Raw genomic sequence first — 12,423 nt, 5'->3', positions numbered from 1 at the left:
GCAGGGTCACTGCCATCTTTGCAAACCTGGAAATAAAATGGGAGGACTCAGCTTGGAGCTCATGTGGCCGATGGTAAAATACACCCCACCCCCAAATCTCTGAAATGGAATATTAACATCTCCTCACCACACACATACATTACACCCATTAGAGAACTAAGCATCAGGCTGAAAATGCCTAAGGACTCTGGAACCACAATTTCAACTCAGCCCACTACCCATTTGTAGCAGAGAAACTGAATTATCTGCAATTTCCTGTGCATGGGTCTCTCAGACAGCCCGTGGCACTTATTTTAGGAGTAAAAGCTTGCCTCTATCGTCCTTGGGCAATATTTCCACCTCCCTATGGTTGTGCTGTCCTCCTCCCTAGCAGTGGTTGCATTTCAGGCCTTGTCCACACCAGAAAGGCTTTGCCAGGATAACTATACTGGTAAAAACTATACCAGCAAACCTTCCTAGTGGAGACAGAGCTTATACCAGCAGCAGATTTATTTTGTTGGTATCACTTATACTAGCTCCCTGAACAAATTAAGCTATCCAAGAGAAAGGACGTGTTTGCCAGTATAATTGTATCTACACTACAGCTTTTACTGGCATAGCCGTCTACTACAGGGTGTGATTTTTTTTCCCCACTCCTAACCTACACAGCTAGGCCAGGAAAACTTAAGTGTAGACCAGACCTCAGTATTCTTTCTTAATACCTTAAAGTAGTTTATACTGGTCCAATGAGGTTGAAACGTTAAAGAAAGGCCTAAGGCTAAATTCAGAGACAGCATAATTTAAAAGCACCCTTTACATGTGGGGGGTAAGTGGATATAACTTGCAGACATATGGGGTAGCAAGAAAAGCCAGAAGGAGGAGGCTTTAAATTACACCCACCTAAAATACGCAGCTCACATACTTAGTTGCCACTTACATTTGCCCAAAGGTTTGCTTAAGAGAAGGGAAGTCCAACTCCCAGCTCCCTGGTTCTTGTTTTGATCGTGTCACTAGATAAACTGACCTGCACCATGCCTCCATGGCCAGAACTTTTCAGGGCACTGAAACGAAGGAAGATATTTTAAAACCAAACCACACTGGAGCATGGTGCAGTGAGGATGGGGAAATGGCTCAGGCTGAGCTGAAGGGCAGAGGAAATGCCTTCTCACAGACCTCAGGTTGTTTTAACCCAACTGATTGTAGCTCATGGAAAGCTCAACTGAAATAGAGGCTGCCACCCTTTTGGATAATAGGGTAAGAACATGTTGCAAAGTGTGCTCTCAAAGGAAGATGAAATCCACAGAAATCACGAGACTCTGCAGGGTCCAATATAAGTTAGAAGGGAGAAGACCCACCAAGCCATCCTGGGTCTGTTCTTCCATCAGTTCAAGTAAGAGACATGGCCTTATGGTCTGAGCCCAGGAACTCCAGCTGCTGACTCTTAACACAGACTTCTGTGAAAATATAAGATACTCAAGCTCCCCCCAATGAAGTGGGGATGATACTCCTTTACTCCACAGAGGGTGGGGGAAGCAGGGATGTCAGGATAAGTTCATGTTCACAGAAGAATATGCAAATAAAATATGCTAGATTTTAATTAACATAAGATAAACAGCAACAAAAAGAGAAAGGGGAGAAATCCCTATTGGAACATTTTGCATTATGCAGATGGATTTTGGAGAAAGACTCTACACACAACTTCAATAAAAATAAACTTGCAATAAAGTTGCAATAAAAATTAATTTAAAAAGAATAAAATCTCACAATAAAGTCAACATTTTATGGTGGAAAACAACCAGGCCAGTCCATTTCACTAGCTCACAATTTGTTTGTCCTTTAAACTGGACCACAGCCAATAGACTGAAATAAATGAGGAGGGGGGAGGTGAGACTGCTTATTATTTAGTGTTGACCCTGCCAGGAAGCCTGTGCTTCAACTGTTCTATCAAAGAGACTCAAAACAGCCCCCGCCTCCTCAAGTCTTTGGTTCCACGAGCAAACCAAGGCCTTGGAAATGCTGCTCTTAAAGCTGCTCCAAACCTATTGATCTGAAAAAGAAACCATAGTTTGTGAGGGACTGTGCAGTTAAATGATACATAATCCACAGGACTTTCACCACCACAGAGTAGCCTGCCTTTTAAGCCACATGAATGTTCTGTAGTTTTTCTGCCCACTAGAAATATTTTTAGCAGTTGGGTTTTCCTAGCTTTTTGGTGGATTGAACTCTCCAGGGACTGGGTGGTTCAGAGAAATGCACTGGGCTTCCCCACATCTGAGCACCATGGGAATTTCAGGCCCCAGCCACGATAGCGCTGCGGAGAGCAGAAGCATCCCCCAAAGACAGTTGAGTTATATAACCATCCTTTTGCAAAGGTGAGTTCACCTCCTGGCAATATGAAATGTCTCCTCCCACACAAATTTAAGGGAGTAGATTTACAGCCTTCTGGATCAGGAAGCAAAGGGCTGGATTGCCATTGATAGTTCTTACTGGGGATGGGAGTGGAGGGGGGGAAGGAACTAGTCTGTGAAGTTTTACTGTAGCTCTCTGCAGAAACCCAGGATGACTTCATGCCATAAATATACCCTGCTCCAACAAGCCAGCTCACTGAAGAGGTGTGGTCCTAACACAAAGCTGGGAACCAAGACTCCAGATTTCTAAATGCCGCTCTGACACAGACTTCACTGCCAACCACAGGCAAGTCACTTCATCTCCCTGCCTCAGTTTCCCCATCTGAAAAGTGTGAAGCAAAACAAAGGTCTTATTTGTATATGGAAAGGTGCATCCATTTAATTTAAATGTGTATTTAAGCTGGTGCAAACTCCTGTGTGGACACTTATTTCGGTTTAGCTTAAATTTATTCTCAATAGACAAACTGAAAAAAAACACTCTGAAAGCAAGCTAAGAATGCCCTCAATGGGCCTAGTGCCAGTTTATGATCATCAGTTAAAGTCACACTTTAGGGTAAACTGTTGCAACTTTCTCATGTAGACAAGCCTCAACTTACCCAGAGGTGTTGTGAGGATGCACTAATTAACATCTGTGAAGAACTATGCAAATAATGAACACCTTTACTGTCCTGGTCATATTCTAGTTGAACAATTAAATGCTGCCACCATCAAATTCCAGCGCTCTCACTTTTTGTCACTACTCTTGCACAGCAGAGAAGTGTTGCTGGTGGTGATAAGCAGCTGCAAGTGCAGGGTATGGCCCCTCTCCCCCCCCCCCTTTTTTTTTTTGCTTTGCTTATGCTCAATGCTGAGGACGGTCAGGATTGTGTGACAGAGAGAAGCTCCAGGCACCCAAGACGTAGAACTGTCTTTGAGCTTTTGGATGGGAGGGATGCATGGGGGAAGGCTGTCCTGATGGGGTACTGATGGTTAATGGAAGCATAAGTAAGGCCCACAAATCTACTGTAAGATACTACAGTGGAGACTTGCACCAGAGAAATTACTTCATTTCCCTTCCCAGAAATCTCAAACCAAGTTAATCCCTGATGTAACTTCATTGACTGCAGTGGAATTACGTCACAGATGAACTTGGCACCACCTCTCCAGATGCCCAGACCATTGTAAAAGGCAACCCACGTTACTCCTTTCCCAAAAAAAGAGAACACAGAGTGAGGGGTTGACTAAACGAACAATAGTGCACCATGTTCTGCTGCAGAGCTGGCTGCATTCCAGCGCCAGGAGAAGCAATCTCTATATCGAGAGAGTGTATTACTACTGATTGATATCCGTATATCAAACCAGCGATCTCTAGGAGTACACAAAAGTCCCTACCTCCAACACCAAAGAATTCAGCCAACTTGGAGCTCATTCAGCCAGCTGCCAAGCTCCTTAATTTTAGCTCACCTGACTGAGCAGGAAGTTCCTGGTTCAAATCCCAGCAGAAGAAGCAGGCGAGTCACAGGCACGGGTGAGTCTCGCTGAAGGGGGTGGAAAGTGTCTAATTCCCAGGGATGGGACTAGCTGATGCAAACAGTCCTGAAAGCAAAAGGGGGAAAATGTGAAGCAGACTTGTAACCCAGAGAGAGATTAACTGGCTGTTGAGAGCCAGCCAGACATCACTGCACTGCAAGATTTAACAAAAGGCTGTCAGAAAAGAGCAGACATCAGTCATGGAGAGATCCAGGACTACATTAGCCTCTACACACAAATCCCTGTCACTCAGGTCCTCACCTGAGTGCTTTGGAGGGTGGGGAAGAATATTACCCTCCAAACCTGCCATCCCTGTGGATTAGAGAAACTGCTCTGTCCAACTCTGGTTCTGCCCGAGCCTGCTTCCAGCAGCAACTTGTTTATATGGAGTCTGCTTGGAGGTTTTGAGGAGCAGAGGCTCTGGTACATCGGATTCAGTGGCACAGAAGCATGACAGAATCTTATAGCTGCAGTACCAGGGGTCTCACTGCACAAAGCACAACCTCTTCCCATTTAAAGGCTGTCATCACAAAACACCTTTAACATTAGAGTTTCTGCATTCACTTTCCCACTTTCTTTTTAAGAAGAGAAAGTGAAGGAGAGAAGAGAGATTCTGGATCATTTGGCTTGTGCAGCTTAGAGGCCTCTCATTCTCCACCTGTGGCGGGAATGTGCTTGTGGAACTACAAGGTGCTGCCATCTATTTCTACAGCTAAATTGTTTGCTGCCCTTGTTCCGAAACTATTGGAGTGAACCAGAGTAGAGACATTTCCTTAATATCTCCTTGAAATGCATAGACACTTAAAGTTAGCATTGATTTTATATTTTGGTAACCAAGGGTCTCATTTAAAGTATTTGGCCACAAAGTGTCTTTAAAATTAGGGAAACTGAAGAAGTGTCTTATTTTAAGAGTAAACTTAACACAGTAACATCACTTGAGAACACCACCTGAGGCGGGCCACGCCAGATCAGACCAGTGGTCCACCTAGTCTAGTATCCTGTGTGACAGATGCCAGAAGCAGATGATTCAGAGGACAGAAAGAATCCCTGCAGTGATAAGTAATGGAATAACATAACCAGACAGGAAGTTTCTTCCTAGCTCCTGTCAAACAGTGGTTAATTGATGTCCTGAAGCATGAAGATATACAACCTTAAAGAGACATTTTTACATTATTACCAAGTAGTTGAGTAAGGTAAGTGCTGACTCCTTGAAATCTCCTGCAATTACTGTTTTGAGACCTCCGCCTCAGTACAATTCTCTTTTAAAGGTACCAAGCTCATTCATTTGAAGAAAATTAATTGTTTTTCTTGCTCCTGTTTTATTTCTTGGTTTAGCATTTAAGTCGCCAACCTGAAACTCAGAAGATCTTGTTCTATTGCCACTTGTGCCAGCTCTATCAGAGATGCACTAGTACACCTTGGAAAACTCTCTTCATTGTTGTACCTCAGTTTACCCAACTACAGAACAACAAGCAACAACAGCAGGATAACAATGCTTTCCCCATTTTTCACTAGTGTTAAGAGGCTTAATTCAGTAATGCTGGCAAAGCACTTTGCAAGCCTCTGATGGCAAGTGCTGCAGAAGTATTATTTACTACTATACTTTCCTGGCTGCCTTCTTACATCATCCTCGGAACAGATGGAGTATGGGTAGCACATACACCAAAGCTTGGGTTGCAATCATTCACACATGCCTAATACTCCATTAAGTAACAGCCGCTTCACTTAGGAAGGAAAAATCTGCTGACTGATCTAGGTGCTGCAAAAAAAAGAGGGAGCTTCCTTAGTATAGTTACCTGGCAGCTGCTATGCACAAGCATTCCTTTAGACACAGTTCACAGGGACAGAACCCTGCTGCTGCCAGTTCTAAAGCACTAGACTAGGACGCTGCAGCAGCTGTGGGGTGAGGCAGGAAATAAGTGAATGATTTGCCTCCCTACGCCAGAGATGGCAATCTTATCATCCCTGAAACAGACAAAAAAGGCTCTTGAATAGCTGGGGTAGAAAATCTGTCACCCTTGTGAGAATAAACAAACAGTTTCTAAACGCATTTCAATGAAGAACCGTGGTCTAGCAAATGGTACCTAAAAAATACAATCATGCGGTCTAATGCTTCATTACACAATTTGGCCACACCAAATCCCTCCTGTAATACTTCCCCACCTTTAATCTCAAAGTGCTTCATAATGATGGGACGGTATGCCCATTTTGCAGCTAGGGAAACTTAGGCACAGAGCAGGGATGCAACTTGCTCAAGGCCGCCTAGGAAGTCAGTGGCTTATTCAGGACTTTATGCAGGAATGCTGCACCAGCAATATCGGTGTAGTGAACCCACTATATTTATATTGGTATCATTGCCCAGGTGGACACTCATTCTGCAATAAGAGTGGCTTTTTTTGGCATTTGTTTAAACTGCTTCCAAAGCAACCATAACCTAAACTGGATAAAGACACTCTTTACACCAGAGACTATGACTGCCCACACGGGGAGCTAGATCAATATAACTACAACAGTTGAAATTCACACTGTAGTTTACTCCGGTATAACTCCTGTGTAGACAAGCCCTCAGGAATATATTCTTCCTGACTCCTGATCCCGCTGCACTAAGCGCAGTCCCTGCTACTTCCTGACAGCTGTCCCAACTCTGAGTAGAAATAGCAAAATCACAAATCTTTCTGCTTATATTTGAACCACCTCATTCGGCTCAGGGGAAAACAATGGCAGACAGCTCGGTAGTAGTCAACAGTGAGGCCTGCCTAACCTTCTACCCCATTGCTTCGGGCTGGTTAGCTTCCCATTAATATTAATTGGTGAAGGCCAGATGTGCAAGCCTACTCATACTCTTCTCCCGCATCCTGCAGACCATCCAACCCTCTGTACTCTCACAGAGATGGCCTGTCACAGACCCCTCATGACATCCTCCCCCACATTTCGTGACATGGCAGGTATAAATATGCTACTTAATACACGCATCCACAGGGACAAGTCAGGAGAGGTGCTTGGTCTTGGACAAATATCTTCTTCAGCCGATGCTCATTAGACAAGCATCTGAGCCCACCCAAGCCAGAATGCACCCTCAAGCTCTTACACAGAGGATCAAGAAATGGGACCCCACCTTTGGCGCCCAAACAGCCCATTCCATTTGCATACATGCATCAGTTGAGGTCCTCACCACACCTCTAAAATGAACAGGTGTCTGCAACAATCCATTCATTCCCAAGGAGAGCTGGAACAAGGCATCACAGCAGCCTTGAATTCCTGTACACACACAACGCCAACTGTGCTAGAGGAGCAGTTCTGGAACGGCGTGACTTACTGACCCATACAGCAGTTCATTTTATGAGGTGTACAGCGCCCTCTAATGGTGTATGGCTAAGTGTCACAAAAGGAATTGCTAAAGCCACTGTTTAATGTGTATTTCCGGAACTCCCCTTTCACACTGAGGGAACCTAATAGGAGCTAACATACATTACACATAGACCAACTTATCAACACTTAATCATGCAACATGCTATAAAGTACTAGTAAGGGGGAACCTCATGCAGTGGGGTCCAATAAATCCATCGTTTGGGAGTTGGCAGAACTAGTTCATATTAGTTAACTTTTGTCCTGTAATTTAACCCTTTTAATTAAGACAGATTGGTTTAAAAGTATTTCTAGGTAAAAGGAAGCCTGTGATGCAGATAAGAGGAAATTATCTATTTGCATTACAGTATCCCCAGTTGAGAACAGGACCGCATTGTATGCACTGTACAAACACATAGTGAGAGACGTCCCTACCACAGAGATCTCAATCTGGAGACACAATGTGCGGGGAAAAAGGAAGCATTATCTCCATTTTATAGATAGGGATCCGACACACAGAGAGATTAAGTAACTTGCTATAGGTCACATTTATCAGAGCCAGAAACTGAACAGAGATCTCAAGCCCCAGCCTTAACCATAATATCCACAAAGATAAGTTGAAACAGAGGGTGTTTAAAAATTCTCTCCCCCCCAAATATTAGAATCGCCTCCTCACTTCAGTCTTTTTTCCTGTCTTTATACAATTGTGTTTAACTCAGGCCTCTTTATTCATTCCTTTCCTGCCCTCTAGTTCTTTAGGCTCTGTATAGAATGAAAGTTTAATTCAGGCTTAGCTAGTTCGTATTAGCTGAGCCGAGCTAAATGTGATCTTTTCCCTAGTTAAGACAAAGCCTTAAGCAGAAAATGAACCTTAGCAACATATGAGTTGGAATTCTGAACCCACGGTGTCAGAGCTGGTTTGAAGTAGGCTGGACCAGCTTGCTCACACATCCAAGAGACTCAATGTACAGAACAGTCATGAGCCCACTCCTGCATGAGCTCAGAAACCTTTCAGAGCTAAACATAAGACTCATTTCTTCCACGTAGTTTCCCCCTCAGATAAGTTCTAAACACATACACGCACACTCTCCTTACTCACCCCAGTCTACAACAGCCAAGCTTATTAAGCTGTTCCTCCTACAGGCTAGGAACAAAAAGTAAGAAAAAGGTAAAAATAATATTTCCAAGTATCTGGGAGGCAACCATATACTGGGAACTCGGGTACCTAGATAAATCAAACAGATTAAAGGGGGGGGGAGAGAAGAGAAAACAGTGCTCAGGAAAGAATTTAACACCCCATAGTCTCTTCTCAATCATCTTTGGGATAATTTATCCTAGGAAGAGGATACGGCTTCCTTCCACTTCAACAGCATTCCTTCAGCCCTGCGTATCCTGTCACTGACTAGGTTAGGATGTCACTGGCGACACATTCTCCTAGTTCAAGGCTTGTCCTATCTCTTGCTGCATGTGGCCTAATGAACAGTTCAACTAGGGAAGACACTCATTCCTTCTGGAAAAATTTATACAGTCCTCCTGTAGCTCTTGGCCTTTGACCTGCACATCTGTATTCTCATAATTGAACAATTACAGATGAGGCAGCTGCAGCTCAATTACCCTATTCTCAAGCAAGCTTGGATAGAGGATTCTGGTTTAGGTTTTGCGCCAGCATGAACTACAAAAACACACCTGCTACACAGTCATTCCAGAAGGAAACTACTCTGAACTTCCATCCAGAGATCTCAAACCACTAATGAACTAAGATCAGTATATCTTTATACACCTCACCGAAGTGTTATTTTATAGAGAGGTGCACTTAGGTTACAGAAACACTGTTAATCATATGTATCATTTTAATGAGTCCCATTCCTAGGTCACTAATACCTCAGATTAGCAAACACTTGCTTTTGTATCCTATTCCCCATCCTTCAACTATACATTCACTTAATTTGCCCTCTCTTTAGGCAGGGACTCTGTCCTATATCTGTAAATGATTTAGCACACTTCTAGCACTGCATTCTAACTAATTAACACTGAACATTTTGCACATTTCACTCACCTTGGATAATTAACCATTGCAGCACTGGACTAGTGCTGAGAACCTGATAGTCTGAATTACAAGCAGCAGGGGAATAATAAATACGAGCCTTTTCCTATGTAATCAAAGAAACTATGGAAATACTCTTATTGCTCTTAGGTAGACATAGCACAGCTTAGGAAGCAATGTGGTCCACAGGTGAGAACAAGGGATCGGGGAGTCAAGGAATGTCAGAGTCAGGAACAGACCCCAGTCTGCCACTGATTTGCCGCGTGGCTTGGGCAGATTGCACCATTTCACATCAATTTCCCTCTGTAGCTTACTTTCAGTGTATAGAACAGAGATAATGTTTATCCTCACTTAAACTAAGAATGCCAAAGCACTTGATAACAAGTGCTGTATACAATACTAAGTATTATGACTCTCCTTGGAGTGCTTTTCATTTCTCCTACTGTGGCCACGTAGATGGACGAGGGTATTTTCTTTCATTTGAGCTGCCCCATCTATCTGAGCATGCAGTCACCATCACACAGACTCCCTCTGAGCAACACTCTCTCTTCTGTTTATGTGCCTGTCTGAGAAGCACTGTGGTGCTATTTGAGGACAACACCAAGACACAACACACTGCACTGTATTTAATTAAACCTGATGGATAATAGTAATAGTATCACAGTTGCATCCAGAGTCTCCAACTGAGATCAATTCCCTTTTGTGCTGGGGGCTGGGCACACACATTGTAAGCTTTTGAGGGCAGGAGCTGTCTCCTGGGGAAACATGGACAGAGAAGGGAAGTGGCTTCCCTAAGGTGACCCAACAGATCAGTGTCAGAGCTAGGAACAGAATCCACACTTCCCAAGTCCCATTCCCATTCTCTATTCACAAGGTCACACTGTATTGTTACAGTAGTTTTGTTACAGCTCATTAAGAGCCATATGGATCACCACCACCTGCGTAAGCAGGTGTCTCCCCATATGCGATACCAGAAGCTCAAGTCAGTCTTTGGAACAGAGGAAGAAACCTTCCAATTCATCCTGCCATGTCAGTACAGGATGAAGACAGCATAGCAGGCATGAAACGTCAACGGGTGCCACTAACTGGGTTAACAGCTGCATAAGTGACATTTTGGCTCCATTTATTTTGGGAAACACCTGCCCATCAGACTGGGTCATTTATCCACTCTCCTTAGGGAGGAAGCCATTTCCACTAACAAGACTTAGTGAGTTAATTACTGTAGGTAACTAATGTGCACTGAAAATCCTTAACTTCAAAAAGAAATTGGACCTAAATAATGGCAGCTATTGGATGCCAGTGTGTATCAGGAATCTAATCATCATAATTATTGTTCAGGGCTTAAGCTGGAAGTGCTGCTTTCCCCCAGACTCGTTACTTTTCTTCCCCTTTCTTTCAACTGGTGTGGTGCCATCTATGACTAGTTATCACCTTCTCAGCTCTCTTATCTTAAGTAGCCCTTGCAAAAATCTCATTAGATCTGTGGACCTGCAGCCCATCCTCTCCTTCTACCACATATACATGGGGTGAAAGGTGTCCTTCCCCTGGAGTGAAGTGCTTTCAGTCCTGCTGAGCTAACAAGGTCCTGGAATGGAAGCCGAGTGTTTTGCAAGGCAGGGGAGAACACTAACCACACACTCCCCAGCACCAGACTACACCAGTGGTACTTTCTCTTCACTATACAAGTTCTGAAAGATCAGCTGAGTTTTGGCGGGTCAGACTGGAAACCCTTATGGATGTGCAGATGCTCATTTCAGTTTTCACTGCACAGCTACATTGACTATGTGACCAGTAACATCTGTCTGGCACTTCCTGAGTTGGGTGATTAGGAATGTCAGCCAATGCCATTTGCTGTTTCTAGTGACCTATTTTGAATGAGCAGCAGATTGTGAGAGGGGAAAATAGGAGCAGTTTTCCAAAGCTGCCTTCCTGTAGCTATTTGAACAACTGAGGGAAACCAAAGCCTGAGCAACATTTAAGTCAAGCACATTCTGAATGAGCAGAGTCCTCACCGTGCTTTCAACAAGCCCATAAATGCCACCTTACTGTCCAAAACTGATCATCCTTTCTTTACTCTCAAAGAAGAGTTCAGCTTGGGTTTTAACCCTGCAAGATCTCCTGTCCTCTTGGTTGGAGCTGATGAGGCCCAATCCATCTGTCTCTCGGGCTGAGCCAGTAGAACATCCCTACATTTTCACACAGGGTCCCAGGACCCAACACAACACCAACATGAACAAATAATTCTTCAGATTTTGCACCATATGGTTGCTTTTATAAAGTATTTTTAGTTCAACTAATAGTTGCTAGTTGGCATTAGGGCAAAACTACAAAGAAAAAAAATACCCCCACAACACTCCCCTCACCCAGCCCCCATCCCAGACAGGCTTAGAGGAATATGAAACTCTAAATGTACACTCCTTCCCAGTTCACATTAAAACCACCATGGCACCTCGTCCAATATTAAATTTCATGCACCAAACAGGGCAGCAATTGCCATCATTAGCTCTTAATGGGGAGAACCCTTTAATACTTCATTCTATTTATTCTAGCTAGAATTATTTCACATTCATACTGCAGTAGTACCTACGGGTTTTGTCCCAAGTGGAGACACATTGTGGTGACTGAATTGCTATCCATTACAGCACTCACCAGCATTTATCTGAATTCACAAGTGTTCATTTTTTAATATCCTTTCGTGGCTATTCTCAGACATTTCCATCAACAGGTTTTTGTCTGCACATGCCTTGGGGGAACGACTGTTCTTCACACAAACCCTGGGGTTAATGTACAGACAAGGGTATCTGTCCACCACCAACAGAATTGGCTATTTTTAAAGAGTTTCAACCATGCAATCATGGAGCAGGAACAATTCAGTGCGACTTAAATCAGCTCTCAACTTCTTCCATGCCACAACTGCCCCAAGCTCAACATCCCATCTAGCCAGGACCTAGCTGGGATGTCCCCTCTCCCCCACCTCCATTTACTTACATAGGAAGGATTGGATCGTTATGACTCTCTGACACTTGTTTGCACTCCCCCAGTTTGATAAATCCTGCCTTAGATGATAAATCACATGCTACAAAGAGCCAGAAGTAAACGGTCCAGATACCCTAGTCAGCATTTGACAATAATGAATCA

At 43.7% G+C, this 12,423-nt stretch overlaps 1 long non-coding RNA gene across 1 annotated transcript in view; it reads right to left on the bottom strand.

The window, feature by feature from the left end:
• The window catches only part of LOC137146553 (uncharacterized), a 41,189-nt gene that overhangs the window by 12,650 nt on the left and 16,116 nt on the right, over nucleotides 1–12,423 (bottom strand). The window contains exon 2 of the long non-coding RNA XR_010917971.1: nucleotides 3,831–3,962. This is a non-coding gene — a long non-coding RNA (uncharacterized lncRNA). The remainder of the gene's footprint in view (nucleotides 1–3,830; nucleotides 3,963–12,423) is intronic.

This window comes from Emydura macquarii, unplaced genomic scaffold (genome assembly GCF_026122565.2).
Source record: "Emydura macquarii macquarii isolate MOO-44397 ecotype Brisbane River unplaced genomic scaffold, CSIRO-AGI_Emac_v2 contig_450, whole genome shotgun sequence".
Classification (NCBI taxonomy): Eukaryota; Metazoa; Chordata; order Testudines; family Chelidae; genus Emydura; species Emydura macquarii.
The sequence above is the reverse complement of the archived record's forward strand: the minus strand, read 5'-3'. Positions and strand labels throughout refer to the sequence as shown.